The 19,551-nt window shown below is 44.1% G+C and overlaps 1 protein-coding gene across 6 annotated transcripts in view; it reads left to right on the forward strand.

Moving 5' to 3' along the window:
- The window catches only part of MID2 (midline 2), a 340,574-nt gene that overhangs the window by 201,530 nt on the left and 119,493 nt on the right, over positions 1–19,551 (forward strand). The gene's annotated exons all lie outside the window — the stretch shown is intronic.

Genomic DNA, 19,551 nt, shown 5'->3' on the forward strand with positions numbered 1-19,551 from the left:
AGAAATGTGGCAGGTAGTCGGACACTTGTGCTCTGTTCTTGACTCTGTCACCTTGGGCATGTCAGTGCCTTTCTCTGCACCTCAGGTTCCTGATCTGGAAGCTAGAGAGTGGTGTTGTAATGGGCTGTTGTGAGGCTCAGCTAATTAAGGTGGGCGAAGTGCTTTGAGATCATCGGATAAAGTGAGGTAAGATGTCAGCTCGGAGTCACAGACAGAGCATGCTGCTCACATGCTGCTGCCTCTGCCTCCTCGTCTTTTCCCTTCAGTGGGGTGGTTCTTACCTTGTACTTTTTGGCATGTACCCTTACCTAGCCCAATGCAGTCATGCGTTCTTCCTGATGTCGCTTGTCACACTGCCGTCCTCTTCCCCGCAGTTTGTATTGGAAGTGAGATGTATCTTGAGGTCTGTTCAGTTGCTGTAAATTAATATTGTGGGGGGGAGAAAACGTGGATTTGTGCTGGAAATGGCCCAACTTGATTATCATACACATTGTAAGGAGAGTGATCACTTTAGATAAGCTATTACCAGAAGGAGAGTGGGGTGGGGGGAGATATTTTTTCATGCTTTGTGTGTATAAAAGATCTTCTACACTTTCCACAATATGCATCCGATGAAGTGAGCTGTAGCTCACGAAAGCTTATGCTCAAATAAATTGGTTAGTCTCTAAGGTACCACAAGTACTCCTTTTCTATTTACACACAATAGCTGTTTACATATTTCCACACATTTACTGCACCTCTGTCTGACTTCTCTCTGTGGGGGGCAGGTTACTCTTATTTTTGCACACAGGGGTCGCAGTCAGGATCAGGGCCCCGCTGTGCTGGGCACTCCACAAATATAAAAAGACTTCCTGCCCCAAAGAGCTTATCTCAGTGGAGAATCCCATCCTTTTGCTAAGAGCTCAGTTTAGCAGCCCTCCTCCATATGCATTATAATGAAGCCAGGGGAACCTGTGGCTTATCAGTCATTGTACACCAGCTTTGTACAGATGTGTGCTATTAAATAAATTAGACCAGTGCTTTTCAACCTTTTTTCATTTGCAGACTCCTAAAAAATTTCGAATGGAGGTGTGGTCCCCTTTGGAAATCTTAGACCTAGTCTGCAGACCCCCAAGGGTCCACAGAACACAGATTGAAAACCACTTGTCTATGGTAATGACAACCTTTGGCGGACCCCTTAGACATAATCTGCGGACCCCCATGGGTCTGCGGACCCCAGATCTATGACCGCTGAATTAGACAGTCACCCCTGACAGTTCATTGATTAAATTGCTCTTTTATGGTACATACTGCACTTCAAGCTACTCTAGATCCTATATTATGGTTAGGTTCAGGGCTGGTGTCCCAGGCAAGGAGCATCTTTGGTGTCCACCAGCTCCATTTGTTAAACTTTTGAATACGTTTTTTTTAATTGCATTTATAACCCATTTCACGACTTTGATGCACAATCTGCATGCACGATTTATCACTGGCATATAAGATGATAAATTTGCACGCTAGGATCTGTATATCTGTATTTATTCATACCATATATAAGCAAATAAAAAAGTTTCCTCTAAGCTTATAGAAACTTTTTAATTTTAAGAATAATTGAAATGTACTAACATCAAGAAATGGAACTGTGCACCAACATTGGGTGGACCAGTATTAAATAGTGTTACAGCAGATGACCGCTTTAGAGAAGGTTAGTGAAACACAGAATACCTGAAACATTTTACTTCAAACATTCTATTTTTCCTTTTGTCACTAAAAACAAAAACAGCACCCTGAATCTGGCGCTTCCCAAGCCCGGCACCCCAGGTACCTGCCTGGGTCACCTGTCCCTAAATCCGTCCCTGGTTGGGTTCATATTTAGACTCGACTGTACGTCAATTGGACTAGTCGTAAACCATATCAGTTTCATTTTACTACCTTTTCCACCAGAGGTGAGGTAAGAAGCCTCTTGCGGGTTATACTTGTTGGACAAGAATGTTTGCGTACAGGCAGTTCTTAGTCTGGAAGCAGCAACACTGTTCCACTCCCTGGTTTTAGGTGGCAGGACAACATAAGAATCCTCCTTATACCTCTCTGTGAGCCCACAATTGCTTACTGTAAAGTGGAAGGAGAGTTTCCAAAACCTCTGAATCCGAAGGCCCCTACCCTTTGATGGTGACGTTATTATGCTCTGTCAGGCATGCAGAATACCCTGTGTGTTCATGTGCGTGCACATGCATTCACAAGCCATGCAAAGTGCACTTCCTTTTCTACCATGACGGTAGCATCGGTTTGGCTCTAATGAAGAGTTCTGCTTTGATGTCGAGCCAAGACCCTCAGGAATCACTGAGAAAATTACCTGAAGCGACCTGTGTCCAGAGCAATAAAAATAGCAGCAGTTAGTTTGGAGGATAAGAGCTGTTTCCTAAGAGGTTGGGACTGGAAGAAGTTTCAGCTGCCTGGCTGTCTCCCCAAAGGTAGCGTGTCCTCCCCATCAAGAAGAAGAACAGTATGCAAGAGGGCAGGCATCACACGTCTGCCTAGAGAAAACCAGACCTTTAAATGCAAGGAATAAGCTTTTTGCAGAGCTCCCTGCAAATGCAGGCCCTCTGTAACGTGCACGTCATGGGTGTGGGATGTTGCTGTTGCAGTTCTTCAGAAGGCAATATGCTGCTGATCTAAAGCAATACCTGGGCTGAGTGGGGAGAATTTGCCAGTCTAGTAGGCTTTGTCAAATTTGTTTTATTTCATTGACAGACTAGGCTCTTCTGGAAACACCAGGACACTTGCCTTCCACTTTCTTCTCAAGGGGAAACTTCTCTTAAAAACAAACTAGACAGCAGATCCCTGACCCCTTGTCAAGATCTGGACGTGGACCCTTCATGGCAGTTGTGATTCTCTGCTGAGCCGGCAGCAGCGGGAGTTTGAGCTGGGCTTTGCCATTCATTTCCCCCTTATCACTGTCAGTAGCCAAAACAGCATAGTTGTTAATAAATCTTTGGATGCTACAGCTACTAGATTCCCACAGCAAAGTATTTTCTTTAACACCTACATGCTAATATACGCTGCAACAGCTGTCATAAAACAGTGCAACAAAATACTACTTAGAATTAGTTACAACTGAAAACACATTATTGAAGTTACAGTATATCAACTTGCCAAAATGCTGGAAATCTGACTAAGAAATGACCCCGGGTCTATGAAGCTCAGATTGGATCCAAAATCAATATGTCTTTTTCTCCCCCTGCTAATTTGAAATTGTGATGAGGAGTAGGGAGAAAAAATGAGAATTAGTCAAGTATGAAATGGGAGAGAGTGAGGGGAAGCAGCGGTGGGTGACATTGGCAGTCTCTCTGCACAGCTACTGTGGAAGGAAGGAGTAAATAATGCATTATGGTTTTGGTGGTTAAGTAAACTTCCATGCAGATCCATCTGATCTCATTAGGCCACTGCTGGATTCTTTCAGTTAATTACATGATTGTTCTGGTGGTGAACCTGACACGTCTGTCACATGGGCAGTGCGGCTGGTTTCTTTTGCTTTTCACAAAGGAGGGGGTGTCTTGCAATGGGGTGGTGGCGGGATGGGGGGGGGAGAAATTGCATTACAGTGAGTGTTTTATTATCTTCTGTGCAACAAGATGTTTATTCTCAATAATTGAGTGCAGTAAGGATGAGTTATGGAAAGGCTGATTAACTCCGTCCAAGAGAAAATGCTTGAAAAGCACTAAGAAGACTGAAATCCAATATGTGCTAATTAGCCCGTGGCACAACAAACTCAGCTGCATCTTTTGCATTAAATTAGCCCTGTTTGCTAGTTGGTGTTTTGTTTTGTTTTGTTTTGTTTTTTTACATTTCTAGGCAGGCATTAGTTACAGCATATGCTAATTCAGCCTGCTTTGAAATGAGGAATCTAGAGGGGCTTGTTTCTGCTCTTATCTGCCTGTAACAGCAGACCTGTCTCACTGCAATATTCTGGTTGGTGTCAGAAGAGTGGTGGATCTGGATTCCAGCAGTGTGATTCTCCTCTCACGTCAATGTAAATTGGGAATAAAGCTGTGGGGTTGGTGGACATGAGAGGGCAAGCAGGTCCAGGTGGGAATGGTGGAAGGCCCCTAAAAGAGGGAGGGGCCACTGGTGCCCAAACTGTGGCCCTGCCCCCACTCCTTCCGCTCAAGGTTCTGTCCCCACGCTGTCCCTCCCCCCCCTCCCCCCCAAGACCCACCCGCTCCTGCCCATTGCTCACCCTTATGGCCAGTAAAAAGTAGGAGGGCCTTGGTGGCCCCCCCCCTTATTTTGACTCCCCGGGGTTCAGGCTTTGCTGAGCTAATTGCCTTTGAGCTTAGGTGGGCCACGGAATTGCTTGTCTTCATCTCTGTGGGTGAAACCGCTAGCGGGATGCAGACCAGGGGATGAGCCTACGGTTGCCAACTTTCTAATCGCACAAAACCGAACATCACTGCCCTGCCGTGCCCCTTTTCTGAGGTCCCGTCCCCTCACTCCAACCCCCCCCCATTGTTGCTCGCTTTCCCACACCCTCACTCACTTTCACCAGGCTGGGGCATGGGGTGCAGGAGGGGGTATGGGCTCTGGCTGGGATGTGGGCTCTGGGGTGGGGCCAGAAATTAAGGGTTCAGGGTGTGGGTGGGGCTCAGGGCTTGGGCAGGAGGTTGGGTACAGGGGGGTGAGGTCTCTGGCTGGGGGTGTGGGCTCTGGGGTGGGGCCATGGATGAGGGGTTTGGGATACAGCAGGGGCCTCGGGCATCACTCATCTCTGGCAGCTCCCAGAAGCGGCAACGTGTCCCTCCAGCTCCTAGGCATGGGGGCGGCTAGGTGGCGCCACGTGTTGCCCCTGGCTGCAGGTGCGGCCCCTGCAGCAACCATTGGCCAGGAACGCAGCCATTGTTAGTGAGGACCTAGAGAGTGTATAGGCTCATGCCACCCATCCCCCGCAAAGCTGACTCCTTCCTGTGAAGAATCATTACGTTTGAACCATTGATGATCAGATTTTGTGGGAAATGAGACATGGAGCAAACTTGCTGTGAAAAACCTGGCAGTGTGGTGCAATCTCCAGGGAGAAGCAGGAAGGCAAAATGATTATTCTGAATAGATATTCAGCGATATTGGTGATCGCCTGTGACCCCTCTCACTGCAAAGGATTTCACACATTGCTGTGCATACACGCAGTGCTCCTGAAATGCAGCCGCCTCTGTGGAGAAGTTGCAGCAGCCATGATAGCAAGCCCAGCGTGATGGAGAGGTAAGGAATTCTTGGCCCAGGACATGAGGTAAGGCCCTCTTTGTGGAAATGGCCACAGCGTCTGCCTCTTCCACAAAGAATGGGTAGGACTTCGGTTTTCAAAGTGATGCCCATAGGCCCCATGTAGCAGAATGCCTAGAATGCAAACCCGATGTCTGGATTCAAAGACGCCCCCTGTGGCAAAGAACTGCTGCCAAAGTGGCTGTTAACTGCCTTGAACAGACGGACAGATGCATGCCAGGGTATCTGCGAGGAAAGGGATGGCAAGTGAGGGCTAGGATCTACCTGAGCTTTCAAGTGCTGGCAGGACAGCTGGAAAGCAGCTCACAGGCAGGCTCATACTTGTAGGGTTTTAACATAATATAAAATCTCCCTGTGATCTCCACTTTGTTCAGTGCTTAACTAGATGGCTAGTTGTTTCTCGTCTGGGAGGAATGTGAACTGTATGTGCCTCGTGGTGGTCAGCTGAAAGAGAAGGATCCATGTCAGGAATTTCTCCCCTTGAGCATGGAGGCTGGCACTGTACCAGTGGGAATCCAAAGGGTTAATAGAATCTGCTGCTCTAGAATCAGCTGTGTGCAGTTTCCCACTGTTTGAGGCGAAGAACAAAAATGGAACAATGCCGTCTTGTTGGGCTTTGAGGATCCTCTGCAATTTAGGACCGGAAGATCAGCACAGGGACAAAGACCCAGGAGGATCCAATGCTTTTCCTTCCGCATCGTGGAGGCACGGTCATCAATTTGGGACACTCATGCATCAAAACAGTGCCTGGGACACAATGATTTCATTAATGTCAGTGGCTGAGATGTGACCTGAGAGAAGAGTGGGTGTCTGAATGCTCTGCTCAGTGCTACAGTTTTGTGTGTGACCTCAGACTAACTAGGCAGAGCAATAAAAGATGGTATGATAAACATGCAACCTTGTCATTGCTGGGGCTTTCGTCTAACTGATGGGATAATTATCAGTCTCTCTTTTGGCTCAAAGCTTCGTTTCCAGACAATATTGAGCACAATTATAAACACTGTCATATCTGCACCATAACAAATTGTTTGATTTTCTAGGTCAAATCTGCTACTTAGGGTGATATCACTCATGAAAGCTGGTATTTTATTTCTGCTTTTACCAGCATTATTTTACTTCAAAATGACTTAAAATGCATTAGTGTCATAGCCTGTGAGCTACTCGGAGATTTTTGGCAGACTAAATTGTACCTTTCCTTTCTTTGTTCTAGTAGCAATTTTTCCATTAAGATACAAAAACGGAATAAATTATGCTCGTCTTAAATAGATTTTTTCCTAATTAATTTTGCTAAAACAGTCGGGGAGGAAGAGGAGGTTGATTTTTAAACACTTCATCAGAAATGGACACAACTAGTGCAGCTAATGAGCACCTCCACCAATACTCCTGGGACCTTTCTTCTGATGCGCTCCTGGATAGCTGAGGTCAGCCAAAGCACTTCTGTTAACAGTTCCAAGATTTTAAATTCTCTGGCTCTGGCATTTTCTGTGGAGGGAACTCCTCAATTCTAGCAGACTTGTCTTGTTAGTGTGCCAGAGCCTGAGTTTTCAGGTAGGCAGTGGGGAGTTGTGATCACTGCCCTGGTTGGCTAAAAATTGCCCACATCCTATTATCACTACACTCTCTCCCCTCCACTCCAGCCCACGTGTTTGACTCATCCACCTCTTCCATCTTGTCTTTTAGACACTAAGTCCTCTGGGGCATGTTTGCACAGTGCCTGACACTGTGGGGCCCAGTCTGGTTAGATTCTTGCTGCTACTGCAATAGTGTGTTAAAAGGTAATAAAAGTTTGTTCACCTTCTGTGGAGGGTGCAAGGCCCATGTGTTTATCTAGGCCTTTGCCTGCACTGGAGTTCCATTAAGTGTTGGATGGGGTTTGGGTTTTATCCTCCTTAAGGTTGTGTCTGGTAAGTGATTTGGGCGTTGCCTGTATCTGGCCAGTTGGCTATTTGTGATGAAATTTTTATTTATTTTTTCCCAGTGGCTTGGGCAGCGTGTGACTATTTTGCTGATATGGCTTGTATTACAGCTACTGTATGTGTATTGGCAATGCCTGGTGCATACAAGGCAGGTGCCATATTTCACTCATTCCTGTGATCCTTACTGGCCCAGGAAAGAGGCGAGCTTAGTCTTCTGTGTGGGTCATCATCAGCGTTGAGGCTGGTGACCCTCAAGAAAGGGGACGTACTTGCAGGAATCAGTGTCGGGGATCCAGTTGCTCTGTCGTGGGTCTGTGAAGAGAGCGAAAGCTATTGTTTCTTTGGTTAAAACTGAGTTACCACAATGAAATGAGTGTGTGAGGCCTGCTCTGGAGATGCAGAGGGATGCTGCTCAGGCCCAGAGGCATAGCCTCACCTTTAGAGACATGAGGCGTTCCAGTGACAGGAATGGCTGCTTTTCTGTGCCACTGCATCTAGCCAGCAATTCCAACCTGGTGAATAGTCGTGTTACATCTTTGCCTATAGAGTATCTCTTCATTGGTGACAGGTGGTGAGACTTCTCAGTGCCAGCAAGGCCTTTCCAGGACGCCATTGCTCCAGTGTAGCACCTAAACCTGCCCAAGAAAAAATAATATTCAGAAACGTCATTCTGTGGGAGCAGGTAGAGTTACTTTAAGGAAATAGCCCCGAGAAAAATGCCCCAGCCCTGGAGCCAGTGGGGAATGGCCATCCTGCCCCAAGAGAGCATTCTGAAAATGTATTTTGAACAGAATTTCTGGAAAATAGAGTGGGCCATGTCTCCACAAGAAAGCTGCACCAGTTTAACATCAATCAGTTTTTAAACCTATTTAGTAAAATTATTGCAAACCCCAGTGTGAATAATATGATTTATTTCAGTTCTGCTCATTAAATGCCTACTTGACTTTGGCCAAACCAAAATGAGCCTGGTTCAAACCAAACTGAACCAATCAAACCAAGTTGGCCTTTTGCAGCAACTTAACAGATTTGGTTTAATATCACAATTAAAAAAAATTAAACCAGTGGAGCATTCTCCTGTAGATAGTCTCAGAGTAGCTCCACCAGTTTGCATCTCTGTCCTGCTGGACGTACAGGCTTAGGGCAAGAGGGATTCACTTGGTACTTAGCAGCTGCCCATGCAGTTTGATTTGCAGCTAAGGGATGTTTGATAACCCAGCTAGTAACTGAATTGATGTACATTCCTAAGGCAATAAGTGAATCTCACAGGCTTTGCAGCTCGCTGGGCTCCTTCACCTACAGGAAGAAGACAGTAGTGTGAAGTAGATCAGCAGGTGTTGGAATGTAAAAGTATTTGGTTCAGAGCATCCATTAATTTGGATTTAGGAAGTAACCAGGATTATGGGATTTAGCTGAGAAAACATAACAATAGAACATAAAGTTGGACTGGGTGGCATAGTTGATATTTGTATTTGGAGACCAGGAAACTGTCTCACTGATGAAACCAGGCTTGCTTTGTTGACCTGGACAATGAGTAGAATTAACGCATTCCAAACCAATGGTAATAAAACCAGTAGGAATGGACAGTGGTATCAGCATACTGTGTAGCTGTGCAGGAGATCAGCGCTCAGGAGCAGCATGGCTCACAAATGATATGTTCAAGGATACTGGGTGATGTGGAGTGGAGGTGGGAAGAAAAGCTGCACTTTTCATATACTGCCAGTTCTACTCCATATTATTATTAGTCATAGTTATTGACTTATTATCAACAATGTGCTAAGTGCTGGACAAGACCCTAAGAGAAAGATGGTCTCTGCCCCAGAAAGTCTGAGATGCTGTGCACTGGGAAACCCAGACAGGCAGGGCTGGGATGCTCACCACTTACACAAACCATCTGCCCTCCATTCCAGGGAAAGTAAAACACCTTATAGAGAAGTCTTGTCTTTCCTCAATTCAGAGCTTTTCTCTTGTAAAGTTCTGTGATTTGTATATTACAGTCCTTTGTTGTTTAAAGAAATTCTGCTTGAATTGCTTATTCATTAATCCCTTCAGTCCCCTGCTCAACTTTAGCCCCGTGCGCCTCCTTTTAAACATAGTTTGTGTCTCCGACTGCTTATCTTCTCTGTCAGTCTCCTGCTTAGAGTCAGTACGCACTGTGGGATGGTTACACTTACCTCTTATGAGAACCCACTGGAATGTGTTAAATATCTATGTAACACCCAGTAGGTGTCGCTCACATTTCTGTGTGCCAGATCTCTCAGCCCACTCAGGTGATCTGAGGGCAGCTGTGGCTGTTGCTGTGTGCACCCTCAGACTGCCAAGAAACCTGTTTGCTGGGAGTCTGATGGCTTTGCCCTGTTTGTTTCAGTGGTGGTGGTGCTTTTAAATACACTTTCCCCATCTCTCCTAGGCCAAAATAGCTTAAATCTGTGAACTCCTGAGCATGCTGCACAGCCGGTTTGTCGGGGCTATGTTTGGGGAGAACCAAGATGGGTGGAGGTGTGAAGTGGTGGGAGTTTTGTTCTGTGATGGCTGTGCCCACTGGTGAGTGTGCTGTGTGAGTGGGGGGACCAGTGTGCTTCTGTTTCAGTCTGACATTTTGGGGTTGTTTGTAATTAATGGCTGGGGTGCCCTGGATCGGTGTCCTCTTTAAAAATCCAAATAAAGCCGCAAATTTAAACAGCCACCCAGCACAAGTAGCCTTTTGTGAGGGAAATGCGGAGCCAGAGTCCTTTGAGAGCTCTTGCTCAGTTCTGTAATAAGCAAATCCAGATGCATTCATTTTGCATCCATTTGCTGCCTTTCTAATGAAGCATTAGTAGTATCTCATGGGGTTGGTTTTAAAGTGAATTTAGTGAGGGTGAAAGGCAGCACATGACAGCCCAGGACAGAGTCCCCTTTGTATATCCACTGGGGTGTGAGTCTCTGGGTGTCAAATGCTCCAGGCATTTCCACACCAGCAGGAAGACCTTTCTGAAATGAAAGCTGAAATTCTCCTGACTCAAGGAGCTGCAGTTTTAAGAGCCTTGAAGTGAGGCTACTTTCCAGGGATTGTCAGTCATGGCAAGTGCCAAGCAGCAGTGGCGATGTTTGGGTTGGGGACACAGGCACCAGAGTGAAGAGTCAAGTTGCAGTGGGGGAGGTTTAGATTGGATATTAGGAAAAACTTTTTCACTAAGAGGGTGGTGAAACACTGGAATGCGTTACCTAGGGAGGTGGTAGAATCTCCTTCCTTAGAGGTTTTTAAGGTCAGGCTTGACAAAGCGCTGGCTGGGATGATTTAGTTGGGGATTGGTCCTGCTTTGAGCAGGGGGTTGGACTAGATGACCTTCTGGGGTCCCTTCCAACCCTGATATTCTATGATTTTATGATTCTATGAAGGGTGCAGTATAAAAACCTAGAGAGTGATACTGTAAACTGATCTGGCCATTCCTTCCGATAAGGCCATTCAACAGCCATCCCACGATACTGACTCGTGATCACCTGCATTAGGCTGGATTTGAAGCAGTGACTAGATGGAAAAAGGCTATGCATCACATCTCCCAGGTGAGTTTTCTGGAGTAATTTTGGTGGTTAAATGCTCACATTTGAAGGCAACAGTAGACATTCTTGTGGAATATGTTAGTTAATCCAGTGACGAGGGTAAGGAACATTCAGGAAACTCCAATTATTAAGGTTACACTGGGAAGGCTAATTTGGCCACATTTCACACCAACATTTATAGTTTATAGTGTACTCTGATAACATAAAGGATTATATTAAAGGTTACATTTAATAAGGGAGAAAGGAATAAAAAATATTCTGTATTTCCAGCATGGCTGAGCTAACACGGCTAGAGCAAATTCAAATTTGCAGTTTCTCAATTTGTCTTGGTCTCATGGCCTTGGTATTGCATTAACAATTGTTTCTTAAATTTTCTAATTTTGGATTTGTTTTATTTTTCTTATCTTCTCTTTTCTCTTTCTTATTTTTTCTTAAAAGAAAATAGAAAAATAAACTGGTGATAATTGGTTTTCATAGGTTACAGAGCTAGCAAAGCTTGTAAGCTATGAACCAGCAAGCTGGCACCTAATTAACCACCTTTTATGTGGAGAATGCATCTATCTTTAAGTGCACCTAGACTCCAGGGAATACTGTACTGCTCATGCTTAGGAAGTGATTCTAAAATGGTCATATGTTTACATACAAAGCAAAAGCTGTTGCCTTCAAAGAGAACTGAGGTAAGTGGGGAAGTGGGATACCGGGAGGAAGCACGAGCAGGAGAGCGCAAGAGGGGAGGGTTCCTGCCTCATGCTGAGAAAGCGGGATGATCAGCGAGTTATCTTAAGTGCCTATACACAAATGCAAGAAGCCTGGGAAACAAGCAGGGAGAACTGGAAGTCCTGGCACAGTCAAGGAATTATGATGTGATTGGAATAACAGAGACTTGGTGGGTTAACTCACATGACTGGAGTACTGTCATGGATGGATATAAACTGTTCAGGAAGGACAGGCAGGGCAGAAAAGGAGGGGGAGTTGCATTGTATGTAAGAGAGCAGTATGATTGCTCAGAGCTCTGGTATGAAACTGCAGAAAAACTTGAGAGTCTCTGGATTAAGTTGAGAAGTGTGAGCAACAATGGTGATGTTGTGGTGGGAGTCTGCTATAGACCACTGGATCAGGGGGATGAGGTGGACAAGGCTTTCTTCCAGCAACTAACTGAAGTTGCTAGATCTCAGGCCCTGGTTCTCATGGGAGACTTCAATTACCCTGATATCTGCTGGGAGAGCAAAACAGCGGTGCACAGACAATCCAAGAAGTTTTTGGAAAGTGTAGGGGACAATTTCCTGGTGCAAGTGCTGGAGAAACCAACTAGGGGCAGAGCTCTTCTTGACCTGCTGCTCACAACCCAGGAAGAATTAGTAGGGAAAGCAAAAGTGGATGGGAACTTGGGAGGCAGTGACCATGATCTAGTTGAGTTCAGGATCCTGACACAAGGAAGAAAGGAGAGCAGCAGAATACGGACCCTGGACTTCAGAAAAGCAGACTTTGATTCCCTCCGGGAACTGATGGGCAGGATCCCCTGGGAGAATAACATGAGGGGGAAAGGAGTCCAGGAGAGCGGGCTGTATTTTAAAGAATCCTTATTGTGGTTCCAGGAACAAACCATCCCGATGTGTAGAAAGAATTGTAAATATGGCAGGCAACCAGCTTGGCTTAACAGTGAAATCTTTGCTGATCTTAAACACAAAAAAGAATCTTAGAAGAAGTGGAAGATTGGACCAATGACCAGGGAGGAGTATAAAAATATTGCTCAGGCATGCAGGAGTGAAATCAGGAAGGCCAAATCACACTTGGAGTTGCAGCTAGCAAGGGATGTTAAGAGTAACAAGAAGGGTTTCTTCAGGTATGTTGGCAACAAGAAGAAAGCCAAGGAAAGTGTGGGCCCCTTACTGAATGAGGGCGCAACCTAGTGACAGAGGATGTGGAAAAAGCTAATGTACTCAATGCTTTTTTTGCCTCCGTTTTCACGAACAGGGTCATCTCCCAGACTACTGCACTGGGCAGCACAGCATGGGGAGGAGGTGACCAGCCCTCTGTGGAGAAAGAAGTGGTTCGGGACTATTTAGAAAACCTGGACGAGCAAAAGTCCATGGGGCCGGATGCGCCGCATCCGAGAGTGCTAAAAGAGTTGGCGGATGTGATTGTAGAGCCATTGGCCATTATCTTTGAAAACTCATGGCGATCGGGGAAGGTCCCAGATGACTGGAAAAAGGCTAATGTAGTGTCCATCTTTTAAAAACAGAAGGAGGAGGATCCTGGGAACTACAGGCCAGTCAGCCTCACCTTAGTACCGGGAAAAATCATGGAGCAGGTCCTCAAAGAATCAATTCTGAAGCACTTAGAGGAGAGGAAAGTGATCAGGAACAGTCAGCATGGATTCACCAAGGGCAAGTCATGCCTGACTAATCTAATTGCCTTCTGTGACGAGATAACTGGCTCTATAGATGAGGGGAAAGCAGTGAATGTGTTATTCCTTGACTTTAGCAAAGCTTTTGATATGATATCCCACAGTATTCTTGCCAGCAAGTTAAAGAAATATGGGCTGGATGAATGGACTATAAGGTGGATAGAAAGTTGGCTACATCGTCGGGCAAACAGGGTAGTGATCAATGGCTCCATGTCTAGTTGGCAGCCGGTATCAAGTGGAGTGCCTCAAGGGTCGGTCCTGGGGCCGGTTTTGTTCAATATCTTCATTAATAATCTGAAAGATGGTGTGGACTGCACCCTCATCAAGTTTACAGATGACACTAAACTGGGAGGAGTGGTAGATACGCTGGAGGGTAGGGATAGGATACTGTCAGGGTTCCTTCCTCACTCTGAACTCTAGGGTACAGATGTGGGGACGTGCAAGAAAGATCCCCTAAGCTTATTCTTACCAGTTTAGGTTAAAAAATTCCCCAAGGTACAAACTTTGCCTTGTCCTTGAACAGTATGCTGCCACCACCAAGCATTTTAAACAAAGAACGGGGAAAGAGACCACTTGGAGACATCTTTCCCCAAAATATCCCCCCAAGATCTACACCCCCTTTCCTGGGGAAGGCTTGAAAAGAATCCTCACCAATTTGTACAGGTGAACACAAACCCAAACCCTTGGATCTTAAGAACCAATGAAAAATCAATCAGGTCCTTAAAAGAAGAATTTTAATTAAAGAAAAGGTAAAAGAATCACCTCTGTAAAATCAGGATGGAAAATACTTTACAGGGTATTCAGATTCAAAACACAGAGGATTCCCCTCTGGGCAAAACGTTAAAGTTACAGAAAACAGGAATAAACCTCCCTCTTAACACAGGGAAAATTCACATAAAGCAAAAGATAAACTAATCCGCCTTGCCTGGCTTACCTATACTGTTTGCAATATTGGAGACTTGGATTAGGATGGGTTAGAGAAGATGAATTTCTGTCTGGCTTCTCTCAGTCCGAAGAGAGAACCACCACGTAAAACAAAGAGCACAAAACAAAAGCCTTTCCACACCTCCCCCCACCCCAAAGATTTGAAAATATCTTGTTCCTTTATTGGTCCTTTGGGTCAGGTGCCAACCAGGTTAGCTGAGCTTCTTAACCCTTTACAGGTAACAGGATGTTGCCTCTGGCCAGGAGGGATTTTATAGCACTGTATACAGAAAGGTGGTTACCCTTTCCTTTATATTTATGACAGATACAGAGGGACCTAGACAAATTAGAGGATTGGGCCAAAAGAAATCTGATGAGGTTCAATAAGGACAAGTGCAGAGTCCTGCACTTAGGACGGAAGAATCCCATGCACTGCTACAGACTAGGGACCGAATGGCTAGGCAGCAGTTCTGCAGAAAAGGACCTAGGGGTTATAGTGGATGAGAAGCTGGATATGAGTCAGCAGTGTGCCCTTGTTGCCAAGAAGGCTAACGGCATTTTGGGCTGTATAACTAGGGGCATTGCCAGCAGATTGAGGGTTGTGATCATTCCTCTCTATTTGACATTGGTGAGGCCTCATCTGGAGTACTGAGTCCAGTTTTGGGCCCCACATTACTAGAAGGATGTGGAAAAATTGGAAAGTGTCCAGCGGAGGGCAACAAAAATGATCAGGGGACTGGAACACATGACTTATGAGGAGAGGCTGAGGGAATTGGGATTGTTTAGTCTGCAGAAGAGAAGAGTAAGGGGGGATTTGATAGCTGCTTTCAACTACCTGAAAGGGGGTTCCAAAGAGGATGGATCTAGACTGTTCTCAGTGGTAGCAGATGACAGAACAAGGTGTAATGGTTTCAAGTTGCAGTGCGGGAGGTTTAGGTTGGATATTAGGAAAAACTTTTTCACTAGGAGGGTGGTGAAGCACTGGAATGGGTTACACAGGGAGGTGGTGGAATTTCCTTAAAGGTTTTTAAAGTCAGGCTTGACAAAGCCCTGGCAGGGGTGATTTAGTTGTGGATTGGTCCTGCTTTGAGCAGGGGGTTGGACTAGATGATCTCCTGAGTTCCCTTCCAACCTTGACGTTCCATGGTTTGATTCTATGACTATGTCCATGCCAAGGTCCAAGCTTCTGCAGTTTTTGTTGGGGGTCGGATGCAGAGAGGAAGTATGGTTATCATTTTTAATTTAAATTAAATCTACCTATTTTGGGCCAAAGGAATTTTGCTCATACTCATGCTGTTGCTGCTCCGCCTTTCCCCACTGCAAAAAATCACTGTTGTGCAGGGACCAAGACAGGAATATTTCGGGTCAGGATGTAAATGCTTTGGAAAATTATAGAGACAAGGTGGGTGACTTAATATCTTTGAAAGAGACAAACTTTTGAGTTCTATAGGCACTCTTGTTCAGGAAAAATAGAGCATGGGAAAATAAGAGTTAAACAGAAATTATAATTTCTGTAATTATAGATATAATAACTACCTGGTATAATTAGGACTTCAGGTGTATTAGAACTTCTTTTTGTTTTTCAGCAAATTAAACAGAAGCAACCTATTTTTGCATTTTCATTTACTATCCTAGTCCCGGTACTAGCAATGGTCAGCCCTGTCTTTCGGCAAAGATAGTTTGAAGAACAGGAGTATCAAAAAGATCTTTTTATTTAGTACATTCTTAGGGCCGGGAAAGTCATTTTAATATCAGAGAATACTTAATGAATTGATGCCTGCTCAATATAAAGTGTTATGAATGCTTTAGAGGACACACACAATCTCTTAGGAAGAAAGACAACAGTTTCCAGAAGCTGACAATGGACAACAGGGGATGGATCACTTGGTGATTACCTGTTCTGTTCATTCCCTCTGGGACATTGGCCACTGTTGGTAGACATGATACTGGGATAGATGGACCTTTGGTCTGACCCAGCATGGCCATTCTTATGTTCTTAGCTGTAGATCCTGGATTCCTGAACAGCTATTTGAAGGATTTAATGTAATGAAGGATTTAACGGAAAACTCATTTCGCCCACCCTCCTTGCTCTTCAACAGCATTAGACCATTAAAGAAGATCAACCCCCATTTCAGCGCAGAAACTCCAGTGTAGCCAAGTCAACGATGAGAAAGATAATTAGCAAGTTAAATGCTCAGTTCTTTATTCAAATTATGTTTAATAATATTGAGCTATAAGAAAACAGTGGCAAAAACTGTTAACAGCTGGCTTTTTCATTATCAACGTAGGTTTGTTTTGCATAGCATTTTCAGCTTAATGAAAGCTGCCTGAGTTTCCTGTCATTTTTCAATCCTATTTCTATATTATGCTTTATCAGCCATTGGCTAGCAATTCGCAGGATTGCAAATGAGCTCTGAATATTTTAGGAGCCACTGGGTTTCAGGAATTAATGATGTGCCTGTATTTTATGACTGTGATTCAAGTTCCATTGGCTAACCAGCCCCAGAATTATATGTGCATGCAGAGGGAATCCTTGTTTATGGGACTGTTAGAGTCTTGCTGGGAGCTATGGGCTGCAGTTCCAAGCCAAGTATGAATAAAACACCACAGGGATTCTTTTTTGGCTCTGAAGTTTCAAATATTAATAGGGTATCATTTTCATGACAAGTATTGCAACAGGTTGTGAGCACTTTGTTATAAAACATTTTCTCTTAGTGGAATCACATATTTTAATGGAAATGTGATGTCATTTAAATTATTGATATCCAAAAGCACAAGTCCACTGTGTGTCCACAGATATTGAAATAGTTTCAGATGGGCTCTTTTCTAGCTGCTCCCATGTCTGTTAGATTGCATTCCTCTCCATAAATATTACATCAACCAGCACACCAGGACCGATGTGGCAGCAAACCAGCATTTAGCGTAATAGGCAGCAAGTGGAAGCATGATTGCAAACTGTCTCAGTTCATCTAAATGGTCCAGGCTTCCACACAAAACCTTCTAGTTGTGGTTAGCCACAATTGACTTTTTTCTTTCTCTATAATATTAACAACCCTCCTTCAGAAATTTGACAAAGAGTTCATCTAATGTAGGGGTTGGCATGTACCCTAGGGAGTCAGAAAGTCCCCTGGGAGAGAATGTGGGCTGGCTTTTGCTCTTGCGCCATGGTAAATCTATAGCCAGTGGATTTGCTCTGGATTTACACCACTGTCTTTTTGTTCTATGTTTGCACAATGGGCTCTTAGGTGCCACTGCATTACAAACCATAAATAATTATAGCTGAGAGTGCAGTTTTGTGGGTGTGGTGGTGCGAGGGTTGTGTTTGTATTTCTGACATTCGAGACTGTGGCTAGACAGATTGACCAAGGTGCACACTCTGGTTAGGGGCTGTAAGCCTTCTACAGTGCTGCATCTCCATTGGATCGGGGAGCAGCATAGCAGCATAACACTTCAGAGTGTGTTAAGATCAAAGTTTGTTGTATTTACCCATCTGCCAACCCGAGTTTTCTCTGTCCAAGTTTTGAAGCGTCTTACAGCACACTGCATACGCGCTTGCTACACTGCTTTAAACTTCCTCATGCTTACTTAGAAAATAAAAATCTCTCTCCATCTCCTGTTCACTGGTCCCATTTCAGAAAAGATTTCCCTTGCTTTTGGGCCCACCCTTTCAATTAGTCACAAGAAAAGACAACATTTGGGTTTCCAGTGTCCCATCTCAATTCCATCCCTTGACACAGCAGCGTCAGTACAAGGCTGTCTAGGTGCTGGACAGGAATCAAACAGTCCCCTCACCGTACATTGCACTTTGAAAATGTTAACCTCTAGCTCTTTATAAATACAAGAGGATTAAAGGGTCTGAAGGGCTTATAACGGTATGTCGAGAGAATCCAAAGTGACCAGTCAAAATGTCGGCATAACCATCAAAATAAACAATCTCTCGGGAATCTCTATCTGCTTTAGTTGAAATCCTGCTTTCTGTTATTAAATTGTAATTTACCAAGAACAAAATGCTAGTCCGATTGGGGAATTGGGAACAGAAATGAAGACAGCTTGTAGTTATGTCGCTGAGGCCACAACTTTTCTCCCAGGAGCCTTTTATCTCAATAACAGACACAGGATGAGGAGGGGAGAGAATGGATGGAAAATAGAGTAGTTTATTCATATCGGACAGGTTTCCCAATTGAAAACTGGATGCAGAATAGCATCTGGTGCTGCTAAAAGAGTTGTCTGAACAATGTCCAGCTAGGGACTCATTGGCAACTTGTCAACAGCCTCAAGAGATACACTGCACTTGTCTCAATCGGCACAGATTGCAGTCTTCCTCATCTCCGAAAACTGCAAACCATGAAAACTACAAATCTGAGCATGCAGTACTCTGTCTTTACCTGAGTAGCCTAGAGGTAGGCTTGGAAGGATTAGATTTTTATCGGCAAATGTCAATAAATGTCAATACCATACACACACAACTGACGAAAAATATTTTCATTGATAACAATAAAAATTTACAGATCGGCAAAGTAAGAAAAACGCTGCTTGAGAACTTATTAGACTTTGATTTAAGAGTATTTACTTTATATATTTGACACATTATGTAGACAGTTTGTGTTTTAATGGTTGCAAAGCTTTAACTTTTTGAATCTCGGCGGTCTAAAGTAATTAAATAATAATTGCCTCCCCTCCCCATACTCTGTTGCTGTTACAGTTTTCTACAACTGTGAAAATTTAAATAAATAAAAATGAAAAAAAAATGCTTATCAATACACATTGTGTCAAAATTATAAAAAAAAAGGAAATTGAATTCTGCCAAGCCTACCTATATGTATTGCTCTATGAAAGGTGGGGAAAATAAGTGTGTGATTTTTATGGGTTTTATAATGTTCCAAGGAGCCTGAAGCTATTTAACAAAAAACTGTTTGCTTTTTACTTTGGAAATATGAGGAATATAAAGTCTGGTCTGCCCTGTTTTTATTGAAGGACTCTTTGGTAACAATGTGAGATTCCTCTGCCTGCAGTTGAAAGGGAGGAAAGATGGGGAGATGTATCTTTAACATCTTTTTCTTCCAGGTGTGAGCAGGACATTGGAGTTGTATACTGTAGCTATTAACATAAGTGCAGTGTGTTTAGTGTCTTGACTCTCACTTCAGTTTCCCATGCTCAGCATCTTTTGATGTCATAACAGAGCTGCCAACCCCAATTATTTTAAATCACGTGCCAGGTCCCAAAAAAACCACGACATTTTAAAAATATGGTGTTCTTTTTATTTGCCTTCTGGTTTTTGAGCCTATAGGGGTCATGTTTTTCAGCTTTGTTCTGCAACACCAACGATTAGAAATTTATGTGTTTAAAAAAAACCTTATATAATCTCATGACTCCAGGAGCTGGGGCTTTAGAAATACCCCTAATATCATGGGGAAATTGCAAGAGTTGGAATAAGTTCTTCTGATGTGCATAGAGTTTTCCAGGAAAGTCAGGGGAGTCAGACTCAGTTTTGTACATTAAAAGACAAAAAGAAAA

The sequence above is a fragment of the Lepidochelys olivacea genome, assembly GCF_965140295.1.
Source record: "Lepidochelys olivacea isolate rLepOli2 genome assembly, chromosome: 9".
Classification (NCBI taxonomy): Eukaryota; Metazoa; Chordata; order Testudines; family Cheloniidae; genus Lepidochelys; species Lepidochelys olivacea.